This window comes from Ictidomys tridecemlineatus, chromosome 5, assembly GCF_052094955.1.
Source record: "Ictidomys tridecemlineatus isolate mIctTri1 chromosome 5, mIctTri1.hap1, whole genome shotgun sequence".
In the NCBI taxonomy this organism is placed as follows: Eukaryota; Metazoa; Chordata; class Mammalia; order Rodentia; family Sciuridae; genus Ictidomys; species Ictidomys tridecemlineatus.
This window is the reverse complement of record NC_135481.1, coordinates 50,729,966-50,739,551: the sequence shown is the minus strand read 5'-3', so window position 1 is coordinate 50,739,551 and position 9,586 is coordinate 50,729,966.

Genomic DNA, 9,586 nt, shown 5'->3' with positions numbered 1-9,586 from the left:
TATAGAAATACAATAAAAGTATATAAAATAAAAGTATAGAAATACAATACTCAGCAATGAGCAATTTGGTGAATAAATTCAATGTGGCATATATATATACAATGAAATAGAATTTGGCAATAAAAAGGAATTAAGTATTGATTTATGTGATAATATGAATGAACTTTGAAAACATTATAAGATACCAATTGTAAAAGACCAAAAATTGTGTGATCTTACTTATGATCCCATGTGATTCCTTTCCATGAAATGAACAGGGTAATCTATAAAGGCAGAAAGTAGACTAGTGCTTGCCTGTGGCCAGGAAGGGATGGGGGAATTGGAGGTAATTTAATGGTCACAGGGTTTTTGTTTTCGTACAGAAGATTTAACCCAGGGGTGTTTTACTACTGAGCTATATCTCGAGCTCCTTTTATTTTTAATTTTGAGACAGAGTCTTACTAAGTTGCTCAGGAACAAATCACTGGGATTACAGGTGTGCACTACCACACCTGGCTACTGGATTTCTTTTTTGGAGTAGTAATATCCCAAACTTAATTACTAAAATTCTAATTTCAGTAATATTCTAAAATTGACTTCAGAGATGGTAGTACAGCTTTGGGAATATATTAAAACTATTTAATGGTACACTTTGAATGTGGGGGGATTATATGGTATATAAACTCTGTTGCTTTAAAAAAAAAAAAGGCCATGCAGCTTTTGCCAAGGTCATTGCAAACACTTGCTCTTGGAGCTCTAGATCCCTCCTTTAGGAAGTTTGACTTCTCTGAGGCCACCAGGATGTGTCAAAGAACAAATCAAATGGAAAATGTGTGGCCAGGAAGGGATGGGGGAATTGGAGATAATTTAATGTCACAGGGTCTTTGTTTTCATACAGAAAATTTAACCCAGGGGTGTTTTACCTCCTTTTGAGCAACTGTGTTTACTCAGACACTGTCTGAGTCATCATAGCCCAAGGTCCAAATACCTGAGTGAAGAAGCCTTCAGATGATTCTAGCCCTCCAGCCTTTAAGTCATTTCATTCAGGTCTCCCCAACTAAGTCCCAGGCAAGGCTACCTACATCATACCCTGTTCTTATACCTGACTACAGAAACTGTGAACATAATAAAATGGTGGTCATCTAAGTACTAATAGATCATCGTAAAGACCATTCTTATGGTTTTCTGCTTTGTTGATTCCTTCTCAGTCTATCGGTTCCTCTTTAATCCCCTTGAGTATTAGAATATTCAAAATATCAGTTCATGGAGTGCTTCTCTTCCTATGCTAACTCCTATACAGTCTTCTGGCTTTAAATACCATGCTGATGACTCCCAATTTTATATCAGCTGGACCTCTCCTCTGAACTCCATTGTATATTCATCTGCTTACATGGCATCTCTACTTGGATTTCCAATTGTCATTTAAAACTGAATAAAAACAAAATTCCGGAGGAGGAAGATGGCGGCGAAGGGAGTGCATCACCCCCGTGCGCCACGTCACTGTGCAGGAGAATGACGAGTTAAAACAGCTGAGGGCTGTCTTGTTGGGAATTTCCAGCGAAATTGAGGTGCTCCAGAATCTAGTGGAGGGATTTTCATCACGTGAGGATCGGCTGCGGGGGCTCGGTCGAGGGTGATTTGCCCGCACAGAGGGTCGCACTGCTTGTTTGGTGGATCACCCTGCGGCTGGAGTTTGCGGCACACAGGCTGGGAAGCAGCAAGGTGGCGGCGCGGATTCTTTGGGCTCCTGCCAGCGGTGCAATGGCTGTGCTCAGTGCTGAGTTCTGGGTTTGAGACGGAGGAGGGAAGTGGTCCAGTTCGGTTCTCCACACTGGTCGGACCACGGAGGAGGCCAGCCGCCGCCATCTTGGAGAGCTGACATAATCATCCCTGTTTTCTACTGATCTCAGCTCATTCAGCTATGGAACAGGTGATTTCAGGATGTTATTTGCCTGCATCTCGCAGACAGATTGCTCAGGCTCAGAGCTAGAGAACCCGCGGAGACTGCTTCTTGGAGCCTGCTCCTAGCAGAGTGTGCACCGAGCTCTGAGCAGCCGGGTTCTGGCCCATGGAGCTGCTTTGGCCCAGGGCTGGGGAACCCGCGGAGACTGCTTCTTGGAGCCTGCTCCTAGCTGAGCATGCACTGAGCTCAGAGCGGCCGGGTTCTGGCTCCCGGTGCTGCTTTGGCCCAGGGCTGGGGAACCCGCGGAGACTGATTCTTGGAGCCTGCTCCTAGCAGAGCGTGCACCTAGCTCGGAGCGGCAGGGTTCAGGCTCCCAGAGCTGCTTTGGCCCAGGGCTGGGGATCCCGCGGAAACTGCTTCTCGGTCCGAGTCCTGCTGGGTGCTGTGGGGGCCAGAGGGGCAGAGTGGAGCTGCTGCCTGGGCCCAGAACAGGCCAAGCGACCCGCCGGCGTGGTATCACATCACCCCAACTGCAGCTGGGGCCGAAGAGAGCAGCCGCCCACGTCTGGAACAGGACCAGCAACCCGACGGCGTGGTAGTCAAGTCACCCCATTTGGAGTAGGGGCCAAGCAGAGCCGCCGCCCGAGCCTGCAAGGTAGGCAGACCTGCGACCCACTGGCGGGACAGGCCCGGTGGCCTGCCAGCATGGTGGACACATCGCACTGATTGGAGTGAGGGCTGAGCGGGGCCACTGCCTGTGCCCGGAAAAGGCCTAGCGACCCACCAGCGTGGCAGTCAAGTCACCCCATTTGGAGTGGGGGCCGAGCAGAGCTGCCGCCCGAGCTCCCAAGGTAGGCAGACCGGTGGCCCACCAGTGGAATGGGCCCAGCGGCCGGCCAGCAAGGCATACATGTCACACTGGTTGGAGTGGGGGTGGAGCAGAGCCGCTGCCCGTGTCTGGAAAAGGCCCAGCAACCCGCCGGAGTGGCAATCAGGTAGCCCCATTTGGAGTTGGAGCCGAGCAGAGCTGCCACCCGAGCCCGCAAGGTAGGCAGACCTGCGACAAACCGGCGGAACAGGCCCAGAGGCCTGCCAGCCGTGGTAGACACGTCACACCAATTGGAGTAGGGGCCGAGCAGAGCTGCCGCCCGCATCCGGATCAGGCCCAACGACCCGAGGGTGTGGTAGTCACGTCATCACAATTGGAGTAGGGGCAGAGCAGAGCTGCCACCCGCACCAGCAGGGTGGGCAGACCTGCAACCAACCAGAAGAGCAGGCCTAGCAGCCCGCCAGCATGGTAGACAGATCACCCCAATTGGAGGAGGAGCACAGCCACTACCCGCCCTCCAAGGGAGATTTTTCAACTATACAAGAGCAATATAAATAAATAGGGGGAAAATTTCAAAAACACAACAGTTTCACCAAGCAGAAAGAAACGTGAGCAGTATGAAAAGACAAGGAAAGAAAGGACCACAAGCAATGCAGGTCAACTCAAATTTAGAAGAGGTAATAGCTGCAACAGATGGAATGTCAGATAAAGAATTCAGGATATACATGCTTCAGATGATCTGGAGTCTCAAGGAAGACATGAGACAGCAAAATCGGACAATGAAAGATCACTTTGACAATGAATTACATAAACAAATCCAAGAAGCAAAAGATCAATTACACAGGGAGATAGAGGTAATAAAAAACAAACAAATAGAAATCCTAGAAATGCAGGAAGCAATAAACCAAGTTAAAAACTCAATTGAGAATACTACCAGCAGAGTAGAACACTTAGAAGATAGAACATCAGACAATGAAGACAAAGTATTTCAACTTGAAAAGAACATAGACAACTCAGCAAGACTGTTAAGAAACCATGAGCAGAACATCCAAGAAATATGGGATAACATAAAGAGACCAAACTTAAGAGTCATTGGGATACAGGAAGGCATAGAGATCCAAACCAAAGGAATAAACAACCTATTCAATGAAATAATACAAGAAAACTTCCCAGACTTGAAGAATGAGACAGAATCCCAAATCCTAGAAGCCTACAGGACGCCAAATGTGCAAAATCATAAGAGAGCCACATCTAGACACATTATAATGAAGATGGCCAACATACAGAATAAGGAGAGAATTTTAAAAGCTACAAGAGAAAGGAAGCAGATTACATTTAGGGGTAAACCAATCAGGATAACAGCTGATCTTTCAACACAGACTCTGAAAGCTAGAAGATCCTGGAATAACATATTTCGAACACTGAAAGAAAATGGGTTCCAACAAGAATCGTGTATCCGGCGAAATTAAGCTTCAGGATGGAAGATGAAATTAAAATCTTCCACGATAAACAAAAGTTAAAAGAATTTGCAGCTAGAAAACCATCTCTTCAAAAAATCCTTGGCAAAACATTACAGGAAGAGGAAACGGAAAATAACAATGAAAACCAACAGTGGGAGGTACGACAGTAAAGGGGGGAAAATAATCAAAGAGGAAAACAAATCAGGTTTAGTAACATTAATAAACAAATATGGCTGGAAGAACAAACCATATCTCAATAATAACCCTAAATGTTAATGGCTTAAGAGACACAGGCTAGTTGAATGGATCACAAAACAAGACCCAACAATATGCTGCCTACAGAAGATGCATTTGATAGGAAAAGATATACATAGACTGAAGGTGAAAGATTGGGAAAAATCATATCACTCATATGGACTGCGGAAACAAGCAGGAGTGTCCATACTCATATCAAATAAAATAGATTTCAAGCCAAAGTTAATCAAAAGGGATAAGAGGGACACTACATACTGCTCAAGGGAACCACACACCAACAAGACATAACAATCATAAATATATATGCCCCAAACAATGGTGCAGCTATGTTCATCAAGCAAACTCTTCTCAAGTTCAAGAGTCTAATAGACCACCATCCAATAATCATGGGAGACTTCAACACACCTCTCTCACCACTGGACAGATCTTCCAAACAAAAGTTGAATAAGGAAACTATAGAACTCAATAACACAATTAACAACCTAGACTTAATTGACATATATAGAATATACTACCCAACATCAAGCAGTTACACTTTTTTCTCAGCAGCACATGGATCCTTCTCAAAAATAGATCATATATTATGTCATAGGGCAACTCTTAGAAAATATAAAGGAGTAGAGATAATACCATGCATCTTATCTGATCATAATGGAATGAAACTGAAAATCAACGATAAAAGAAGGAAGGAAAAATCATGCATCACTTGGAGAATGTTCAATAGGTTACTGAATGATCAATGGGTTTTAGAAGACATCAAGGAGGAAATTTAAAAATTCTTAGAGTTAAATGAAAACACAGACACAACATATTGGAATCTATGGGACACATTGAAAGCAGTTCTAAGAGGAAATTCATTACTTGGAGTTCATTCCTTAAAAAAAGAAAAAACCAATAAATAAATGATCTCATACTTCATCTCAAAATCCTAGAAAAAGAAGAGCAAAACAATAGCAAAAGAAGTAGAAGGCAAGAAATAATTAAAATCAGAGCTGAAATTAATGAAATCGAAACAAAAGTAACAATTGAAAAATTGACAAAACTAAAAGTTGGTTCTTTGAAAAAATAAATAAATTCGACAGACCCTTAGTCATTCTAACGAAGAGAAGAAGAGAAAGAACTCAAATTACTAGCATATGGGATGAAAAAGGCAATATCACAACAGATACTTCAGAAATACAGAAGATAATCAGAAATTATTTTGAATCCTTATACTCCAATAAAATAGAAGATAGTGAAGGCATCGATAAATTTCTTAAGTCATATGATCTGCCCAGATTGAGTCAGGAGGATATAGACAACCTAAACAGACCAATAATAATTGAGGAAAAAGAAGAAACCATCAAAAGACTACCAACTAAGAAAAGCCCAGGACTGGATGGGTATACAGCAGAGTTTTACAAAACCTTTAAAGAGGAACTAATACCAATACTTTTCAAGCTATTTCAGGAAATAGAAAAAGAGGGAGAACTTCCAAATTCATTCTACGAGGCCAACATCACTCTGATGCCTAAACCAGACAAAGACACTTCAAAGACAGAAAACTACAGACCAATATCTCTAATGAACCTAGATGCAAAAATCCTCAATAAAATTCTGGTGAATTGGATTCAAAAACATATCAAAAAAATTGTACACCATGATCAAGTAGGATTCATCCCTGGGATGCAAGGCTGGTTCAATATACGGAAATCAATAAATGTTATTCACCACATCAATAGACTTAAAAATAAGAACCATATGATCATCTTGATAGATGCAGAAAAAGCATTCGACAAAGTACAGCATCCCTTTATGTTCAAAACTCTAGAAAAATTAGGGATAACAGGAACATACCTCAACATTGTAAAAGCAATCTATACTAAGCCACAGGCTAGCATCATTCTGAATGGAGAAAAATTGAAGGCATTCCCTCTAAAATCTGGAACAAGACAGGGATGCCCTCTCTCACCACTTCTGTTCAACATAGTCCTCGAAACACTGGCCAGAGCAATTAGACAGACGAAAGAAACTAAAGGCATAAAAATAGGAAAAGAAGAACTTAAATTATCACTATTTGCAGATGACATGATTCTATACCTAGCAGACCCAAATGGGTCTACAAAGAAACTATTAGAGCTAATAAATGAATTCAGCAAAGTGGCAGGATATAAAATCAACACGCATAAATCAAAGGCATTCCTGTATATCAGCGACAAATCCTCTGAAATGGAAATGAGGACAACTACTCCATTCACAATATCCTCAAAAAAAATAAAATACTTGGGAATCAACCTAACAAAAGAGGTGAAAGACTTATACAATGAAAACTACAGAACCCTAAAGAGAGATATAGAAGAAGACCTTAGAAGATGGAAAAATATACCCTGTTCATGGATAGGCAGAACTAACATTATCAAAATGGCGATATTACCAAAAGTTCTCTATAAGTTCAAGGCAATGCCAATCAAAATCCCAACGGCATTTCTTGTAGAAATAGATAAAGCAATCATGAAATTCATATGGAAAAATAAAAGACCCAGAATAACAAAAACAATGCTAAGCAGGAAGTGTGAATCAGGCGGTATAGCGATAGCAGACTTCAAACTATACTACAGAGCAATAGTAACAAAAACAGCATGGTACTGGTACCAAAACAGGCGGGTGGACCAATGGTACAGAATAGAGGACACAGAAACCAATCCACAAAACTACAACTATCTTATATTTGATAAAGGGGCTAAAAGCATGCAATGAAGGAAGGATAGCATCTTCAACAAATGGTGCTGGGAAAACTGGAAATCCATTTGCATCAAAATGAAACTGAATCCCTTTCTCTCGCCATGCACAAAAGTTAACTCAAAATGGACCAAGGAGCTTGATATCAAATCAGAGACACGGCATCTGATAGAAGAAAAAGTTGGCTATGATCTACATACTGTGGGGTCGGGCTCCAAATTCCTCAATAGGATACCCATAGCACAAGAGTTAATAACTAGAATCAACAAATGGGACTTACTCAAACTAAAAAGTTTTTTCTCAGCAAAAGAAACAATAAGAGAGGTAAATAGGGAACCTACATCCTGGGAACAAATTTTTACTCCTCACACTTCAGATAGAGCCCTAATACCCAGAGTATACAAAGAACTCAAAAAATTAGACAATAAGATAACAAATAACCCAATCAACAAATAGGCCAAGGACCTGAACAGACACTTCTCAGAGGAGGACATACAATCAATCAATAAGTACATGAAAAAATGCTCACCATCGCTAGCAGTCAGAGAAATGCAAATCAAAACCACCCTAAGATACCATCTCACTCCAGTAAGATTGGCAGCCATTATGAAGTCAAACAACAACAAGTGCTGGAGAGGATGTGGGGAAAAGGGTACACTTGTTCATTGTTGGTGGGACTGCAAATTGGTGCAGCCAATTTGGAAAGCAATATGGAGATTTCTTGGAAAGCTGGGAATGGAACCACCATTTGACCCAGCTATTCCCCTTCTCGGTCTATTCCCTAAAGACCTAATAAGAGCATGCTACAGGGACACTGCTACATCAATGTTCATAGCAGCACAATTCACGATAGCAAGATTGTGGAACCAACCTAGATGCCCTTCAATAGATGAATGGATAAAAAAAAAAGTGGCATTTATACACAATGGAGTATTACTCTGCATTAAAAAATGACAAAATCATAGAATTTGGAGGGAAATGGATGGCATTAGAGCAGATTATGCTAAGTGAAGCTAGTCAATCCCTAAAAAACAAATGCCAAATGTCTTCTTTGATATAAGGGGAGTAACTAAGGACAGAGTAGGGACGAAGAGCATGAGAAGAAGATTAACAATAAACAGGGATGAGAGGTGGGAGGGAAAGGGAGAGAGAAGGGAAAATGCATGGAAATGGAAGGTGATCCTCAGGGTTATACAAAATTACATACAAGAGGAAGTGAGGGGTAAGGGAAGAATAATACAAGTGGAAGAAATGATTTACAGTAGAGGGGGTAGAGAGAGAAGAGGGGAGGGGAGGGGAGGGGGGATAGTAGAGGATAGGAAAGGCAGCAGAATACAACACACACTAGAATGGCAATGTATAAATCAATGGAAGTGTAACTGATGTGATTCAGCAATCGGTATACGGGGTAAAAATGGGAGTTCATAACCCACTTGAATCAAACTGTGAAATATGATATATCAAGAACTATGTAATGTTTTGAACAACCAACAATAAAAAAAGGAAAAAAAAAAACCAAAATTCCTCTTTTCCTCTAAACCTCTGTTTTTCTAATTGTCTCTATTTCAGTATATTGCAACCCTTGGCCTAGTAAGGGTCAAGATTAAGATGAAGATGTCTTATGAAGATAAACCCATGGCTTAATTCCTGACCTCCTTCAGCTCTTTATTCCTAAGGAGGCTTTCCCCATATTTGAAACACTACCTCACCTCCATCTTCCACAGGCCCAACACATCCATCCCAGCTGTGGTTTTCTCCATAGCAGTTATCTTCACAGTATCTTTTACTAAATGATCTGTCTACTAGAATGTGGACCCCACAGGGAAATGTTTTCACTTGTTTTATTCACAGCTATATCAGAAATGCCCAAACAAGGGATAACTTTGACATTCAATAATCATGTAATTATTGAATGCACAAAGAGTTCAGGAAGCAAGAACACAAGTAGAGCCTCAAAAGGAGGCAGAGTATGTTCTTCTTTTGGGGAACAAAGAAAAGAAAGTCTACTGGCTTTGAAGTAAGGACAGTAAAACCTATCACACATAGGGCTTACCCTGTGCTATACCCAGCCTAAGGATTTTACACATATTAACTGACACAAGCCTCTCAACAGCCTGTAGGTAGGTTCTATTATCACCATCTTCCAGATGAGGAAAATGAAGTAGAGTGAGGTTAACTAATTTGTCCAAGATGACAAGTAATTTGGGCCCATCATCACCTCACACCATACTACTTCTTGAAGTTTTTCACGGAGACTGATACAGCAGTGGTGGAATAAGTTGAGAAGATTAGAAGAGGTTTGGAAAAACTGAGAGTTTGGTAGGAGGTCCACTGGGACAAATAATAATATATAAATAAAAGGACTTGTTGAGCAGGGCTGGAGATCTGGATGCAACTAAATAGCTTGGCTTTGTAGTGAATTCTACTAATTGGTAAAGTCAC